We start from the raw sequence: 19,763 nt of genomic DNA on the forward strand, positions 1-19,763 counted from the left end.
GGTTATAAAGGTCTGGTCAGATTATCAAAAGCTGACTTAAAGATTCACATCTATGTGAATCTTTGCTAATATCTTTGCTAATAGTTTAACACTTCTAGAAACAACATGTTTGATAATAAAGATTACTAAGACATGAAAGTTAATAATCACCTTATAATAATCAAATACTTTAGTGTTTATAACTATACTTGTGGTCATGTTCAGTACTAATGTAATTAATTATAGAAATAAGCTGTACTTAGCTTTTTGTATATGTTTTTAAAATTTAGCCTAAAATAAGTAACTAAAAAGCAAGCCAAGTTTATTTAGTTTAGATATATTTAAAAGATTGATGGTCCTCAAACTCGTCAGATATCTGCTGAGTATGGCATTCAAAATGTTTTATTAAAAAAAAAAATCCCACAATAGCGAGAAGTACCAGCTCTTGGCAGTAGCCCTCTGATATCTTCCAAAAAAGTTGGTGGGTCACTGAAGAACCCCACCTAGAGCTTACTTTAAATGTGGCCAAGCCAGCCATTGAAAAGTTGCCCTTTACCTCACTGCCACCAGGACTCTGTCCAAACTGTGGACAAGCAGGATACTGGTGAGTTGATTGTTCTCTTTCCCTAGACAGGTAGGTCAGTCTTGCCTCCAGAGAAAAGTCTGTCAGATCTTCTGGGCCTGGTGGCCAAAGATTGACTCTGCCCTGGAACCTCTGTGCCCAATTACTGTGAAGGGACCTGGAGTGATCGTCCAGGTAACTGGCAAGTTTCTGTCATTTTTAATAGATTAAGGAGCTGCTTGGTCTGTACTTCCTGCTTACTCTGGTAAAATGTATCCTTCTCAGGTCTCCGACAGGGTTGATATCTAGGCTCCTGATTTGTAAGTTTTAAGAGCAGCAACCAAGGCTTGAGCGTCCTCCTCACTTCTCTTCTTATGTAAAACCAGGCCTCAAGCCTCCGTTTTCTAGGTCTCCAGCTTAGAAAGAAACAGTTTAATTTGCTATATGACTCTAAGGAGAGATAAGCTCACAAAACAGGTTTCAAAGTAATTTTTTCTACTATTCCTTTATTTAAACAACTTGCTTTGCAGTGTCTCTGACTCTGGCTGTGCTCCTCACATGTCTACTTTCTTTCTTCCTCTCTCTCTCTCTCTCTCTCTCTCTCTCTCTCTCTCTCTCTTTCTTTTTTCCTTTCTTCTTTTCTTTGGTTTTTATAATTTGAGGACATTTCAAAAAGTATCTTGAAAAATAAAATTATACGTTGGAGCCACCTAAAGCAAATGAATAAAAAACAAAATGAAAAAAGGTGCTGCTTCTTTGGTCAATTGATATTCTGACTCATTGTTTTAGAATATTTAGGCAGATATTGTAAAGGTTACTTTTCTAGAGTATTGGATGAAGTTTTAGGTAGTTGAAATAGAAGTAGAGATAAATGAGAACTACCCAGTCATGAAGAAGATGGCAAAACCACACAGCTTGCATTGATGTAGCCGTTGGGATGGAAGGGATTATTCAATTTAGCTTGATGAGCTGCTTTATAATTTTCTCTAAGCAACCATTCTCTCAGGACAATAATATCAGCTGAATAGAAAGCTCAAGCATACCTACAGCAAATACTCTGATGTGTGTAAATGTAGCCATTCATACTCAGGTAATTATAACAGTTTGCAATTAAGAGTACCTTGTCAGAAGTAAGCCAGGTGCAAATTAAAAGCATCCAGGGTGGTGACCTCCAGCTAGTACTTCCAGGTAGGCATTCCATTGTTCCGTAAACTAGGCAAATAAAAAAAAAAACTTTAGATCACAGAACTTTTGATGGAAAAAAATTCTTAGTCCAGTACTTTTTCAAGGTGTAAAATAATTTCATGCCATGTTGAGCAGCTGCAGTTGAAAGAGAAAAGGACTCTAATATAAGCTGCATGATTACCACTTACTTGTAAAAACAGTGTTTTAAATAACATGCTTCAGTTCTATTTTAATGGTGCTTCTACTTTAAATGTAGATGTTCTCTTTGAAGAAATAGGTAATGTACACTATGAAAATCTTGCTGATTTTCTACATAGGAATCTGTTTGTCTCCAAGTAATTTAAAAGTGTACAAAAAGGGAGAAATGATTACTTTACTTCACAACGGGATGGTATTATATATTCTAGTCATTAACATAAAATAAGCTACAGAGGTATTAAAAACAGACACACTGAGAAGTTAAACAGTTTTAAAGATGTTACAAACATTAGGCATTGAACAATAATAACCCTGAAGCTACTGGTATTATTTTCTATACCAAGATTTTATTAATAAAAGGATATATCATTTATGGTCTTGGAAAGAGAGCATTAATAATATTGAAATTAACTTAGCTAGGCAGAATTATTATGAAACCAAAATTTTTCAATGGCTCAAGAGCAAGACAAATGATCAGACATACAACAAATTAGAATATGACTTCTAGCTTCTTCATCAAAGGACTTAAGTAAGTTTCCTTTGTTTGTCTTCCCTCAATTCACACAATGAGCTTCTAAGAGCCAGCACTCCCCAGCAGAGGCTTGTATTCATCTTCTCCTCTGAGACAACTACTTTTCCTTTTCACATTGGCACTGTTGGGATCTCTCCGAAAGCAGTTCTATTTGCCTCTTCTTATGTTGTCTAGAGTATCCTGGTTCTGTGGTTGAGAGGCAGGTGTTCCATGTGGAGATAGTGTCCTCCAAGCCACAATGATTGATTTACTGTGTGTAGGCTTTGATGATTTATAACTCATTTTCAGATATTTCATTTAAAACAGTAAATCGAGGCTCAAGGAGACCTCAGTGGAAAACATCATGCTGTAAAATTATGAGTTCCAGAGTCTGGATGTCCAGCACTCATGTGAAAATGAGGTGCAGTGGAATGGGCCTGTCACCTTAGTACTGTGGCATAGGGACAGGAGAATCCTGAGGTTTTGCTGAAAATAGTATGCCACAAGTTCAATGAGAGACCAAGGTTTAGAAAATGAGATGTGACAGTGATAGAGGAAGACATCCAAGCATCAAACATGTACCTGCATAGGCAAGCATGCCTGCACACACACACACACACACACACACACACACACACACACACACACACACGCGTGTGTGTGTGTGTGTGTATGTGTGTGTGTGTGTGTGTGTTTGTATAATAAAAATATGAACATCTTTAGTTAGCATGCAAGGAAGTTCACTGGATGGGGTTCTCATAAAGTCCTAAGGAAGCATTCCTTTGGAATGCAGACTTACAGAATAAACAAACAAACAAAAAACCCATAAAAACAAAATATAAATGTTTATGCACCTCATAGCAGCCTGGGAAATACATCCAAAATGCTATGGATGTACAACAAGTACATAAGTGCACAATTATGCTCAGAGGATTTTTATAGATATCAAACTTTTATTTATTCTTTGACAATTTCATTCACACACACATATATGTATATTATGTGTGTGTGTGTGTGTGTGTGTGTGCATTTGCATATGATGCATATGTATACGTACATGTATATTGCATTCTGGGTATTCTCATCCCCATCCTCCCGTCTCCCTTCAAAGCCTGCCTACCTACGTTAAGTTAAGTCCCTTTCTCACATCCAAATCTTTTTGTTTTGTCATGTGACCCACTGAGTTTAACCAGGAATTTCTGTGTGACCATGAGCTTTGAACTGTCAATTAGATCCTGGGAGGCTTGCCTGTGGGTACATAAATTAGAAAAATGACTTCCTTTCCCCAGGAATCTACCTGTAGCTAACAGTTCAATAGGTTGGAGTATAATCCCATGAGGCCTCCCTTTGTCTATGACTTACTGATGACAGGCTCATTCTTGTACAGGCCCAAAGTAGGCCACCATAGCTACTGTCAGTTCATGATTTCAATGGCTGTGTCTTCTGCAGAAGATGACATACAGCAGCCTTTCCCCCAATGTTAATGATCTTACATCCCCTCAACCCCTCTTTTCTTCAATGTTCCTGGAGTTTGAGAGAAGGCAGTATAAATACCTTGTGTAGATCGGGTACTCAACTTTCACTTATTGTTAACACTTTGATAATCCCACTTATTTCTCAGCATTCAGCACAGTTCACTACAAAGAGAAATATCTCGATTCAAAGCTGAAGCCAGATTTTGAATGATTATCTTTCAATAATGGGGAAAAAGGGGGAAATACCTAACCCAAAATAATCAATATCACAAAATTGATATTTTTAATGACTATTCTACATAGCCATCCATATAACAAGTACTTTAACTATAAAACAATTAACAAATAGCCCTTATTCTATATCAAAAAAGCTTAATAAATCAAAGGAAAACCTAAACCATTCAGTATAAACTTGATTTAAAAATAAATTAAAAAGAAAATAACTTTACCTCCAAACTTTGAAAAATAAGTAATGAATTAAAAAATAAAATAATCAAAAATAAATTTATAGGAATTCTACAAAAATTTCAAAAATAAGAATGAAATATAAGTGACTTGGAACATGGAGCTAAAACAGGAAATTTATAGTACAAAATGAATATATCAGAATAGAGGAAAAGCATAATGAAAAATTTCATGAATATCAATAGGATAAGGTGATATTATGTATAGCTTCATGCCAATAAAGTTGAATATTTTGAAGAAACAAATAAAGTCACATAAATACGTGAAATAGAAATATTCTCTGACAAGAAGTAATTTTGGCTGACTTAACAGACTTTTTTTATTTGATATTTTCTTTATATACATTTCAAATATTATCTCCTTTCCTGGTTTCCCCTCTAAAAGTCCCCTATCCCATTCCTCCTCCCCCTGCTCACCAACCCACCCACTTCTGCTTCCCTGCCTTGGCATTCCCCTATACTGGGGCATCGAGCCTTCATATGACCAAAGGCCTCTCCTCCCACTGATGTCCAACAAGGCCATCCTCTGCTACATATGCAGCTGGAGCCATAGGTCTCTTCATGTGTACTATTTGGTTGGTAGTTTAGTTCCTGGGAGCTCTGGGGGTACTGGTTGATTCATAATGTTGTTCCTCCTATGAGGCTGCAAACCTCTTCTGCTCCTTGGGTCCTTTCTCTAGTTCCTCCATTAGAGACCTTTGCTCAGTCCAATGGTTGGCTGAGAGCATCCACCTCTGTATTTGTCAGGCACTGGCAGAGCTTCTCAGGAGACAGCTATATCAGGCTCCTGTCAGCAAGCACTGGTTGGCATCCACAATAGTGTCTGGGTTTGGTGACTCTATATGTGATGGATCCCCAAGTGGGTAAGTCAGTCGCTTGATGGTTTCTCTTTCAGTCTCTGCTCCACACTTTGTCTCTGTATCTGCTCCCATGGGTATTTTGTTCCCCCTTCTAAAAAGGACTGAAGTATTCACAGTTTGATCTTCCTTCTTTTTGAACTTCATGTGAACTGTGAATTATATCTTGGGTATTCCAAGTTTCTGGGCTAAGATCCACTTATCAGTGAGTGAATACCATGTGTGTTCTTTTGTGATTGGTTTACCTCACTCAGGATGATATTTTCTAGTTCCAACCATTTGTCTAAGAATTTCATAAGTTCATTGTTTTTGATAGCTGAGTAGTATTCCACTGTGTAAATGTATCACTTTTTCTGTGTTCATTCCTCTGCTGAGGGACATCTGGGTTGTTTCCAGCTTCTAGGTATTATAAATAAAGCTGCTATTATAAACTCCACCAAAGAACTCATATAGCAGATAAACAACTTCAGTAAAGTGGCCAGATATAAAATTAACTCAAACAAATCAGTAGCCTTCCTAAAATCAAAGGATAAACAGGCTGAGAAAGAAATTAGGGAAACAACACCTTTCACAATAGTTACAAACAACATAAAGTATCCTGGTGTGACTCTAACCAAACAAGTGAAAGATCTGTATAACAAGAATTTCAAGTCTCTGAAGAAAGAAATTGAAGACCTCAGAAGATGGGAAGATCTCCCATGCTTGTAGATTGACAGGGTTAATATAGTAGAAATGGCCATCTTGCCAAAAGCAATCTACAGATTGAATGCAATCCTCATCAAAATTCCAACTCAATTTTTCATAGAGTTAGAAAGAGCAATTCTCAGATTCATCTGGAACAACAAAAAAATCCAGGATAGCCAAAACCATTCTCAACAATAAATGAACTTCTGGGGGAATCAGCATCCTGGGCCTTAAGGTGTATTACAAAGCAACAGCAATAAAAACTGCATGGTATTAGTACAGTAACAGGCAGGTAGATCAATGGAATAGAATTGAAGACCCAGAAATGAACCCACACACCAATGGTCACTTGATTTTTGACAAAGGAGCTAAAACCATCCAGTGGAAAAAAGACACTATTTTCAACAAATGGTGCTGATTCAACTGGCAGTTAGCATGCAGAAGAATGCAAATCGATCCATTCTCATCTCCTTGTACAAGTACAAGTGGATCAAGGACCTCCACAGATACACTGAAATTAATAGAAAAGAAAGTGGGGAAGAGCCTCAAACACATGGGTACAGGGGAAATTTTCCTGAACAGAGCATCCATAACTTATGCTAAGATCAAAAACTGACAAATGGGACCTCATCAAATTACAAAGCTTCTGTGAGGCAAAGAACACTGTCAATAGGACAGAATGGCAACCAACAGGTTAGGAAAAGATTTTTACCAATCCTACATCCAATAGAGGGCTAATATCCAATATATTCAAAGAACTCTAGACTAGTTATACTCTAGAGAACCAAATAACCCTATTAAAAATGGGGTACAGAGCTAAAGAAAGAATTCTCAACTGAGGAATACTGAATTGCTTAGAAGCACCTAAAGAAATGTTCAACATCCTTAGTCATCAGGGAAATGCAAACCAAAACAACCCTGAGATTCTACTTCATACCAGTCAGAATGGCTAAAATTAAAAACTCAGTTGACAGTAGATGTTGGCGAGGATGTAGAGAAAGAGGAACACTCCTCCCCTGCTGGTGGAATTGGAAGCTAGTACTGCCACTCTGGAAATCAGTTTGGTGGTTCCTCAGAAAATTGGACATAGTACTACCTGAGGACCCAGCAATACCACTCCTGGGCATATACCCAGAAGAATTAACAGACTTTTATCCAAAAGAACTTTAGTATCAAGTCACTTAACCAGTGATTTTTATCAGATTCCAAAGTAGGAAATTCTTTCCAAGCCATCCATTGAAGCTGATCATTCCTGCAAATTAAGGAAAGACTAGAGAATAAGAGAAAAAACTTAATATCCATCCTTAATGTAGATGTAAAATTATCATAAAATTTAGCATATAAACCCTAAGAATATAGAGAAAAGGTAACTAGTTTTGAACAGGTAGGATGTATCTCAAAATCTTTGTATATTTATCAAAAATCAGTCACTAGCTCACCACTCCTGCTGCAACAAAACACCCACCTGCAGCCTTCCTTCCCTGTCTTCCACATCTCCTATGGAACCCACAGATCATTCCCTACTAACCAGGCTTCCCTCACTTGTCACTTAATTACAGGACCCAACTTCAGCAGACATCCCCTGGTTACCAACTGGTTATACCAGCCAGAAAACCAAGTAGGCTGCAAGCAGATGGAAGATCTCTCTCTGTTCTCCCAAATCCAATCTCCCAGGCTAATGCCCAGCTCTCTGGCACAAGACCTGTGAAAGCCTTCACTGCCCCTCTGTTCTCATTTCCTGTGGATCCCACAGACCTTCCCCTACAGCTTACCCCCACTGCTCCTTGCTTTATCCCAGTTCTTAACCCTAGCAGGCACACAGTGCTAACCCAGAGAATAGTGGTTTCCTGAGACCAGAGGAGAGAAAAGACAGGAAAAGAAATAAAAGAAGTCTCTGGGAATGACAGACAGGTCCGTTAAGTACTTACACAGGTAAACATATATAAAATCACATAATTGAAATATGTACATAATAAATTAATAAATTATTTTAAAAGTGTAACAAGCAGGAGACAATTACCAGACATTTAATATAGCTGGGTTCTGAAGATTGCTCTGCCCCCAGCATTTTCAGTTAAGAAGAGTGATCTTATTCTTGAGCATACTAGTTTAGGTTAGATTTATACTGTTCTCTGAAATAAGAAAATTATCTAAAGTACTTTTTAAAAATCTGATAATCTAATGTAAATTCTTAATTATCCAAATGTTATAGATTACATGAACAAGTTGAGATTTATTGTAGTTAGTGACATGCTAACAGCCCCACAATAGTCTCATCCTCCCTTGGTTTTATTCCTGGCAACCATGGGCTACATGGTTGGCAGCTACTGCATTCCTCTGCACCCCGGGAGATCTAATTGTATCTGCTAATGAGAAACTGGCTTTCTCCACACTAGATCCACCTAGGATTAACACATTTACCAAGTGAAGAGCTCACTGTTTTTTGGACCACACATAGAATAAGGCATTAGTTGTTGTTTTTCTGAAATTCCAATGTAACTAAGAACACTGTAGCTTCTCTGGCAATCCTTGGTGATATAAACAGCCCCAGATTCCTCTCTTTGACAGGCCATATCCTGCAAACATTTCTGTTACTAAACAGAAAGCCAAGCCAAATGGAATTGGATAAAGAAATCTTTGTGCATAAACATATTTGAAAGAAGGAAGAAGGCCTCTTATCTTTCTTTTTTTTTTCTTTCCATTTTTTATTAGGTATTTAGCTCATTTACATTTCCAATGCTATACCAAAAGTCCCCCATACCCACCAACTCCCATTCCCCTACCCGCCCACTCCCCCTTTTTGGCCCTGGCGTTCCCCTGTTCTGGGGCATATAAAGTTTGTGTGTCCAATGGGCCTCTCTTTCCAGTGATGGCCGACTAGGCCATCTTTTGATACATATGCAGCTAGAGTCAAGAGCTCCGGGGTACTGGTTAGTTCATAATGTTGATCCACCTATAGGGTTGCAGATCCCTTTAGCTCCTTGGGTACTTTCTCTAGCTCCTCCATTGGGAGCCCTGTGATCCATCCATTAGCTGACTGTGGGCATCCACTTCTGTGTTTGCTAGGCCCCGGCATAGTCTCACAAGAGACAGCTACATCTGGGTCCTTTCGATAAAATCTTGCTAGTGTATGCAATGGTGTCAGCGTTTGGATGCTGATTATGGGGTGGATCCCTGGATAAGGCAGTCTCTACATGGTCCATCCTTTCATCTCAGCTCCAAACTTTGTCTCTGTAACTCCTTCCAAGGGTGTTTTGTTCCCACTTCTAAGGAGGGGCATAGTGTCCACACTTCAGTCTTCATTTTTCTTGAGTTTCATGTGTTTAGGAAATTGTATCTTATATCTTGGGTATCCTAGGTTTTGGGCTAATATCCACTTATCAGTGAGTACATATTGTGTGAGTTCCTTTGTGAATGTGTTACCTCACTCAGGATGATGCCCTCCAGGTCCATCCATTTGGCTAGGAATCTCATAAATTCATTCTTTTTAATAGCTGAGTAGTACTCCATTGTGTAGATGTACCACATTTTCTGTATCCATTCCTCTGTTGAGGGGCATCTGGGTTCTTTCCAGCTTCTGGCTATTATAAATAAGGCTGCTATGAACTTATCTTTCAATTTTATCACGAGACTTGAGGGAAATCTGGTTAGATCAGGACCTACCTGTTACACAGTGACGGCCTCTCTAAGAACTAGGATTCAGTTTATATGGGACCCTCCAGGAAGGTCCAGGTTTTAGACTAAGGTAGATTAACATTATTCCACATTTCTCTTGGATACATTCATATGAAAATGATCATATAAACTTTATCCACTAAGACTAAAACCTGGTGAAAATTCAAATATTTATCACCATGATTATGACAGATTAAAAAAAGCACAGCATAGTCGCCCAATGAACTGTTAGACTAGAGCTAAAAAGAATAACATACCACCATGTGGGACACTTTGGATAAGTCTTACTGACACTATGCTAAGTAAGAAAATTGACACACAAATTAGTATATAGTTGTGTCTATCAATGAAAATTAGTATCAAAACTAAGCAAGCTAATCTAAGATGCTGGAAGTCTAAATCATGGATATATCTGATGTTGGATGATGGATATGATTGACAAGTGACATGAAGGAATCTCCTAAGTGTTAAAAATATTCTGTACACTTTCAGGATGTCAATTACACAAACATATACACATGCACACATTTGCAAGCTGTAGACTGAATATTAGTGCATTTTAGAAGACACATGTTGAATCTCAATATCAAGAACTTTAAATTCACAGTTTCTAAGGCAACATGACAAGCTACCCTTAGTTGTAGAACAATATTCTCTGCTACCCTCACATCTTTCAAGTCTTATTAGTTTTCTATCACTAGTGGAAACCACCCTAGCAAGAATTCAAGCAAATTCTATTTCTAGTGCAATTGAAAAAAATGTATGAAAGGTAGGAACCAATGCTAAGTGTCTGATTTCCAAGAAAACCAAAAATAATGTTCTAGAACAAAATATTATTTTAACACTAAAATCCTTTTGAGGGGCCTGGACAAATGGATCAATAGTTAAGAGAACTGGTTGTTCTTCTAGAGGTCCCGAGTTCAATTCCCAAAAACCACAGGGTAGTTCACAACCATCTATAATGGGATATGATGCCCCCATCTGGTGTGTCTGAAGATAGCTATAGTGTATTTATATACATAAAATAAGTAATCTTTACCCACATACATACATACATACACACACACACACACACACACACACACACACACACACACACAGAGAGAGAGAGAAGCCTAGGTTTGATCTCCTGTAGCACACAGTTCATAATGCTTTTGAGTAGTCTATAATAATTTTGTAATACCTAGAACCTATCATTAAAACTGAAGATAGTCTGTGGTAGGTGTTATAACTTGAAGTATTAATAGGGAAGCATCATACATGGTTAGTTGCTAGACTATTAAAATTATTCCGCTAAAATTTTAGCGTTCTTACTGATAAAGAACAACAATCTTAGACTACACTTTAATTAAAACAAAGGGCAAGCTTTGATTGGTAGTAAAAAATTTATTTATATGATAGAATATAGTAAAGTAAAATACATGTAACATTCTTATCAATCCAAAATTTAAAGCAAAAAGCACATTCCATAATACCATTTAAATTTTCTCTTGCTTTATCGGCTTTGCCTAAAAACAAAACAAAATAAAATGATACCCTGTTTAATTTCAAGATTTCCAATCGTATTTCATTACTTTTTTTTTTAAGTTACCTCATGTTAGTTGAGTGGAAAAATGCATACCACGAGTCAATACTAAAAGGTTTTATCATGTTATATTTCAATCACAAACAGATTTCATTATAGAGAATAGTGTAGTACAGCTTACAACAGGCAAATTGCAATATCCATTTAAAGTTTGGTGCCTACTACTTTTTAATATTCTTCCTCAACACTCTTTACTGCTATTGTCTGTCAGGGATCTTCTCTCACCCTCCTGCTTCAGCCTAAGTCATGTCATTTGTCAAACAAAGCTCACCTGTCTCCTATTCATTTGGAAGTGCCCAACTGTAGTCTTAGCTATAAAGCCAACACATTTTTCTCATGAGGAGGAGAAGGGACCACCTACATGAGAAAGACATTTAATTTCTTTCCACCTGTCATCTTGTCTTTTTCCACCTCCATGTTACGTAGGCAGTCTAGGTTCATTCAGATATATTGTCCTCACGTAACTTAGGAACCCTCACCTTCTTCATAGCACATTTTGCCATTTTCAGTTCGCTGGATATTCTCTTGTGGTTCATAGCACAGTACTGTGCCACAAAGTATCAAACAATAAGAGTTTTTGAGAATATTTGCAATGAGTCCACAGGGACAGGCAACCCATTAGAGACACTAGCCATTATTAGAAGGCTCAAATATTTCCTAGAATTCCTCAAATATTTCCTATAATTCAGTATTTTAGCTTTCACACCAAGATGACTGTAACTTTTCTATACAAGCTTTTAGGTCTTCTTTCCCTTTTCAAATTCTAATATTTGGCATTCCTTTCCTGGTTTTATATTGTTATCATCATCATCATCATCATCAGTCTCCCTGTCCCCATCTCTCCCTCTCTCTCTCTCTCTCTCTCTCTCTCTCTCTCTCTCTCTCTCTCTCCCTCCCCCCCCCTCTCTCTCTCCCTCTCTCTCTCTCTCTGTATATACACCTGTGGACAGCTTTCAGGAGGTGGTTCTCTTCTACCATGGGTTCAAAGAATAAAATCAGGTTGACAAACTTTCACAGTAAGTGTTTTTATAGGCTGGGCCCTCTTGCCAGCTGCTAATTTTATTCTTTCCTGACTCCTGAACTCATTTTAAAACAGACTACAATTGTTCTTCGACTCTTCCTCACACTCATCTAAACCTGCCCATGTTTCCTTATGCTACTGACATGCATTTCAAGATATTTTACCATAAGTAGCACCTGATCTCTTGTGCTTGTGCTTTTTCTCCACAACCCAATTCTATGCTGTTGTCACCTTTTAATTGTTTTGTTTTAATGCATATTCTGACCTTTTCTATCTATGCTTGCATCAAGTCCAATACTCAGTAAAGAGTGTCAGAAAGGCAAGAAATCCAAGATGAATCTCAAAGTATGAACCTTGATTTTGACCTCAAGTAAACCATTGCTCCACTGTGACCTTCCTTAATTCATTTGGGTACTGTCTGAAGTTGCTTCCAGGCAAGAAATATATAATTCCACAATCTAGCAACTCTAGCTCACCATTTCTGTCAGTTTCCAACCTATTTATCTACTCACCTGCCTATCATCTATCTGTCCTTCTATTGCCTTCATTTGGTTGTAAAACTAAAATACACTTAATTTTTTCCCTCTCCTACTTTCCAGTGACAAATTCCACAATATTATGGCACCTGTTGTGCTTATTTACTTTACCTGTACTTTATTTTGTTGAATCTTTCAGATTTATATGTCTAATTCAGAAAAATGGAACGTATAGCTTGTAAATGTCCTGATTTGTCAGTTTCAAAACTTTCACTTATTCTGTTACCCTATTCTTGAATGTGTACTCAGACACACACATATAAGGAAACACATAAACAAACACATACATAAACATACATATAGACATATAGACAATATATACACTGATACACATACCTACACACATACACACAAACACATATATATACATATATACATAGAGATACACATACACACATATAGAAACACATACATATACATACATAAATGCAAAACACATATAGACACATACATACATATATACATATACACACAAACATACACACACACATATATATTTACATACACATATACTCATAAACACATACAAACACACACACACATATACACACACACATATGCACACACACACACATATATACACATATACTCATAAACACATACAAACACACACACACACATACACACACACACACACATATATAAACACATATACTCATACAGGTACACACATACACATGATGACTCTTTTTTTTCTGCCTCTGACTAACACAAATGGGAACTCATGTATGCTCTATATTCTCATGGATAAGTTCCTTATGGGCAGCCTTAGTTGTTTCCTGTGGTGGTTTGAATGAGAATAACCCCTATAAATTTATATATGAATATGCTTAGGAAATGGCACTACTTAAAAGGATTAGGAGATGTGGCTTGATTGGAGTAGGTGTGGCCTCCTTGGAGCAAGTGTGTCATTGTGGGCAGACACTGAGGTTTCAAAATCCCAAGCCAGACCTAGTGGTTTGGTCTCAGCTCCTTCTCCAGCACCATGTCTCCCTGTGTGCTACCATGCATCCCACCATGCTAGTAATGTACTAAGCCTCAAAAACTATAAGCAAGGATCAATTAAATGCTTTCTTTTATAAGAGCTACCTTGATCAGTGACTAAAACACTTCACGTGGAAAAGTAAGGTAATATTCATATCTCAGAGATCCTGTGGAATAACTAATGCAAGATGTTCAATACAATGCTGGCCTATTACAAGTCAGTTCCTGTTCTTCAAGCTCTTCTTAATACTAAGCCCAATGCAACAAGGGTTCCTTTAAAGGAATCTGCACTATTGGTATTCCAGCAGGGTGCAATTGCAACCTGATAGACAGGTTGAGTTCCCTAGATATACTTTTAATAACCTCTAGAAGAGTTCTTATTTGAAGATTTTCTGGAAATGATAAGGGGATTTGTTGTCAATAACTGACTTTATATTCCATAAGAAAAAATGCAGAAAGTTTATTATATGATGTGAATGTCATCAGGGCTTCATATCTCTAGTGAGGAAGTTCTTTATCTCACAGCCAAAATAATCAAGCCTACCACTGTATTCGTTTTGGTTCTGCAGGAATACCTCCAGGTTTTGTTTCATGAAGACCTAAACTTCTTCATCCACCTTTATTTCCACAAACCAAACCAATGGGCCTCCCTCGTTTCTAACATCTACTGTCCACTTCCTCTTCTGCTGTAATGGAAAATAAGCCCTGACTGATAATCTAGTCTTCATCCATGTGTGTGCTCAGTCCCCTTTTCTGGGATTCTGCCTCCTGTGGTTGTTTACTCCCCTCCTGTTATGGCTAGGGTTTGTTGTTTTGTTTTGTTTTGTTTTTTTGTTCTGTTTTTTGACATCTTGACACAATTTGGAGGAGAAAAACCCAATTTAGAAAATGCCTCTGTAAGATATGGCTGTAGGGCATTTCCTTGATAAGGGATTGATGGAGAAGTAAATAGCCTATTGTGTATGGGACCACCCCTGGGATGGTAGTCCAAGGTTCTATAAGAGAGCAGGCTGAGAAAAACCAAGAATATCAAGCCAGTAAGCAGTACTCCTCCATGGTCTCTGCATCAGTTCTTGCCTCATTTTGTTGTGGACTGTCTTGGTGCTGTTTGTATTTTGATGCTAATTCTGCTCCTCCCCCCTCCCCCCCACCCCATTAGGAGCAGATCACAGACTCAGGTGAGTCCAAGTGAAACTTCTCCCCAATTTAACTGATAATAAAGGCTAGAGCCTGTGATTGGGCAGTGGAAGGAAAAGGTGGGGACAGAGAGGGAGGAAAGAGGAAGATGGGGGGCAGGGGGAGGGAAGAAAATGGAGGAAGAAAAGGTGGAAGATAGAGCAGACCCATGTGGCCTAGAGGATCTGCAAGAAGCTAGGGATTTCATAGCTGGGTATAGAGTAGTATAGTGATATATATCTGCCCTATCTAGGCGTGCAGCTTGTGAATATATTTACTGAGTTGTATGTTCTTTGCAGAGGCATATTGGGGTTGGAGATTTATCAATGTAAATCTGGCTGGTATAAATAGTTTCTAGTGTTTTCCTTTCATGGGGCTAGAGGGAGCTGAGTGAGACCAGAGTGGCTGTTGGTGTCTGTAGGCTAGCCATAGGAGCCAGTGCCAGACGACCACTTGGAGCTAGCTGTGGGGGCTGGGCAGGACCACCTTTGCTGGCATCTAGCCAGAGAGAGCTTGGGATTCTTTTAAAATTACATGCTACAGTGGTTCCTGCTGTTCTTGAGTTCCTGTGCTGACCGCCTTCAGTGATGAACAATAATGTGGAATCAAAGCCAAACTAATCCTTTCATCCCTAAATTACTTTTCGTCATAATGTTTCATCATACCAATGGTAACCTTAATAAGACATCTTCTTGGTACTTTTGCTTATGGCCATCCTTGTGAATCCCACATTGCTGATTCTCTTTTTCTGATCTTGATATTCAATCTGCCACTGACACGTTCAAGGTTCCATTGTCTTTAAACTATAAATCTTCTCCTTCAACCCTGAATCTCCTTGTATTTGATCTACCATCTTGGTTGCCAACTTTCATAGGAAAGTTTCTTAAGAAACTCGTCTTCCCATCTTACCCTTCACTCATTCTTCCATCAGAATTTTTCCACTTAAAAATATTAATTCACTAATAGGTCATTATGGCCTGTTCAATTCCATTCCGGTTTCAGTAGGCTTCTCCATGTTGCCTATTACTCTCTCAGTATTTTTTTAATTCAGGATAGTTTTTCATGTTATCATATATTGATGATTCTCTATTCCCTCTGTCCTCCATTTCCCATGTATATATCTGATATCTTAACAATATGTCTTAGTCAATTTGGGCTGCTATACCAAAACACCATAAGCTTGAAAGAGTTGACTAAGCAGTAATAGTAGTATAAAAATGTTTATAAATTAGAAATGAACCTACTATGTAAACATGCTAATTCAAAAATGACTCTAAATTGCACAAGCTCTTTGTAATTTGAGTATGTTAATTTTAAAGGCTTTCACAAAGATCAGCATCTTTGTCTTTTCAGTGTGCTGTGGCAAAGGAAGCTAAACACCCTATGACAGCAAGTACATTACCCGTGAAGGTGGAACTTAAATGCCACTCATCTTTCCATTCCCCTTGTACTCCCTTCCCAATTCTCATGTAGTCCAGTTAACAGTATTTGAGACTTTGCTTCCTAAAACTTCCATGCACTAGAGTAACAACCTGCGAATACATAAGTGCATGTTTTGTCTTGTTTTGGCTTTTTTGTTTTTAGTTTTTTGGTTTTTGTTTTTTTGAGTTTTTAGAGTGAAGTTTATTACAAAGTCATAGGAAGGAGCTTAAGGCAGAGAGAGAAAGAGAGCCGAGTTGCTGTACAGTAGAAGGAGTCCCAGGAACTAGGATACAATTGAGCTGCTAGTCTGATGCCATTTCAAAAGGACTTGTGGCTTAAACTGAACTTAGGTACTATGGAGAGGATGAGCTGGTCTACTACCTACACAGTCAGCTGTCTCTTTCAGTTTCAGTCATAAATACTTAGAACCTTGTAGTTACAAGTGCTCACTTAGGATAAAACAAAGAAACAGGAACCAGAACTTTCTTCTGCCATTTGTGGCCACCAGTGTGTAAGTATCTTTAAAAGAAAAAAAAAATAGGTATTTTCTTCATTTACATTTCCAGTGCTATCCCAAAAGTCCCCCACCCCCCCCAGTGGAGGAGCTAGAGAAAGTACCCAAGGAGCTAAAGGGATCTGCAACCCTATAGGTGGAACAACAATATGAACTAACCAGTACCCCCCAGAGCTCGTGTCTCTAGCTGCATATGTACCAGAAGATGGCCTAGTTGGCCATCACTGGAAAGAGAGGCCCATTGGTCATGCAATCTTTATATGCCTCAGTACAGGGGAACACCAGGGCCAAGAAGTGGGAATGAGTGGGTAGGGGAGTGGGGGGGGAGGGTATGGGGGACTTTTGTTTTGGCTTTTTAATGTGTTATAACACAGATTAGCAAGTATCTCTTTCTTATCTTGTTAATATTCCATTTTTTCCCTATGGTCATTTCACTTTGTGCAAGAAGCTCCCAACCTGTTTTTGCTTGTTTGTATATTTGTGTGCTTGTTTTCTTTCCTTTTCTTTTTCTTAGATTCTATAGCTGCTGCTACAGTTCCTTTGCATCCACTCCGAGGTGTAAATGATGCAGCTCAGCAATGGGAATTTCCTTCTCTGTCGGGAATAATGTTCAGAGCACTTCAACCATGTGCCTAACCAGTGTTTTAAAAATAAATTTTGTCTTGGCTTTTTGCCTTTTCACTTTTCTTTTCCTAACTTCTATAGATCAGCAGCTATTTCTCCTGCCTCCCAGCTTCCAAGAGAACTTTTCATTGGCTTTTCAAATAGCTCTCTGCCAATCAAAATTTCAGTGTAACTGTACTTCATGGCCTGTTTTTCTATTTGTGTCTTTAGACAGGGGCTCAATAAGTAGCCCTGGTTGGTATGAAACTCATATAAATCTACACCTGCCCCAGAAGGGCTGGGATTGAACGCCTGTGCCATGGTACTGGGCTCCCAGGCTGTTCTTGTTTACTTCAGTGATATTAAGCACATGTTCATTGTGGTGAGCAACACTGAAGAAAGAACCAATTTTCTCTCAAGAGTTTCTTTGAACTTCCTCTCTTCCTGGTGTCATTCAGTCCTAGCATATTTCATCCTGAAGTTTCTATCACATTCTCTTTTCACCTTTGCATGCGGACGCTGCATTGCCACCAGAGCCACTGCCATCTGCCTTTAGCTTCCACCACTGCTACCCCCACCCACAACACCTGTAATTTACTTCCTGAAGTTCCTTAGTCTTGCCTCATTCAGATTAATAAATAACTAAAAACACAAGCAAGATTTCTATTCATCCCTGAAGTTAGATCCACCTTTCCCCCTGCCTAATCTAAAGCTTATAAGTAATCCATTATTAGAATGTTTTTGTTTTTAATTATCTCAGACATGCCTCTTGCTGTCCTTGCTATGCACCTGAGTTTCTAATCAGCATTCCCTGGTTTGAATGGAGTTTCTGAGTCCCCTGTGTCACCTTCCCTTGAAGGCATCCCAGAAGCCCAGGCCTTTGTAGACTAGACAAGTCCTTTCACTCTTCCTGGGAAGCTCCTCCCTAAGGTAGCCCAGTTAGAGAATCACAGCAGCTAAGTCAATGGAACATATTTACCACCCTTCACCTTCCTTTGTTTCTCTTTTCCTACTGACTCAGCATATTTGATCAGCTCAAAGTTTGCAACTCGCCTAGACACTGGCAGAGAGCCTGCTCCCAGGTAGAAGCATCACTGAGCTGTCATTTCCAGGCAAGTTGCCTGTGTCCAGCTCCACTGTGGCTCTTTCATGGACAGACTCCCTTTCTTAAGGAGAAGTCTGAGCATGTACTATGCCCTTACTTCCTTTGGCCCCTCTAATAAGTGAACTTCCTGAGCCTTCTGCCTGACACGAAAGAACACAACTATTTTAGAACACAACCCTTTTCTCTTGGTATCATTTCTAAATTAAGCCTGTTCTGCTTCTTCACTCTTTGCTCTTTCTTTACCTCACATCCAAGGATAGTCATGCTGTCTCATCAGAACTCCAAGCCTCCTACACAGGTAAAAGAAGATTCACAAACTAAATTTAGTAGGAATTTTATTTAAGATATATTGACTGTAGAATATGTCATGATTTCTAATCTGAAAATTACAGGGGTCTGTTGTGATCTAGTCAGGTATGGTATCACAATCATAGAAATTGTCAAACAAAATTAAATAAAAATTACATATAACCTGCATTTAATTCTTAAGAAAACAGGAAAGAAATAGTGAAATACAGTTAAGGCTCTTTTTAGCAAATGCTGCCATGCTCCCTATTCTTCACACAATGTAGTTCCTCACAGAAACTTAACACGCCCATTTCTTTCTCCTGTGTTTTGGGTTTTGTGTCACTAGCTAAAAGGTGACACTTTAGCTCACCAGTGCAGGAACACCCACATGCATGCTACTTTCCAATTTCCCATCCTTTATGTTCATATTCTAACATCATCTATACTTGGCCATCCCCAGAAACCCAAACTCTCTGGTCTTGAGTTATTCTTCATGCAGAAGAAATGTGGAGGGCAGTCCACTTCACTCTCAGCAATAATTACATCATCAGACTCTGGACTATGAAGAAAAGCCCAGTAACTGTCCAAATACACCCACCCGCTTTAAGAAGGGATCAGAGTATGTGATGATTAATTTTTATTATCAGCTTGATTGGAGAGAGAATCACGAGGAAATGCGTCTCTGGATGTGTTTATAAGGGTGTCTACAGAAAGTTTTTACTCAGGAGAGAAGACGACTCTGACATTCAGTGTATCATAACAAATAGACTAAATAACAAGGAGAAAGGGGGCTGTACGCTGGAATTCCTCTCTCTGCTTTCTGCCTGCAGATGTGAGATGCTACCATCTTTCCTGCCACAGCAGACTGTATCCCCAAGAACTGTGAGCCTCACAACCTCTTCCTAACTTAATTTGCTTATCGTCAAATATTAAGTCACA

The 19,763-nt window shown here is 38.5% G+C and overlaps 1 long non-coding RNA gene across 1 annotated transcript in view; it reads right to left on the reverse strand.

The window, feature by feature from the left end:
* Positions 1-1,700: 1,700 nt before the first annotated feature.
* The window catches only part of Gm40642, a 59,107-nt gene continuing 41,044 nt past the window's right edge, over positions 1,701-19,763 (reverse strand). Inside the window, exon 3 of the long non-coding RNA XR_871635.1 lies at positions 1,701-1,753. This is a non-coding gene — a long non-coding RNA (predicted gene, 40642). The remainder of the gene's footprint in view (positions 1,754-19,763) is intronic.

This window comes from Mus musculus, chromosome 10, assembly GCF_000001635.26.
Source record: "Mus musculus strain C57BL/6J chromosome 10, GRCm38.p6 C57BL/6J".
Lineage (NCBI taxonomy): Eukaryota > Metazoa > Chordata > Mammalia > Rodentia > Muridae > Mus > Mus musculus.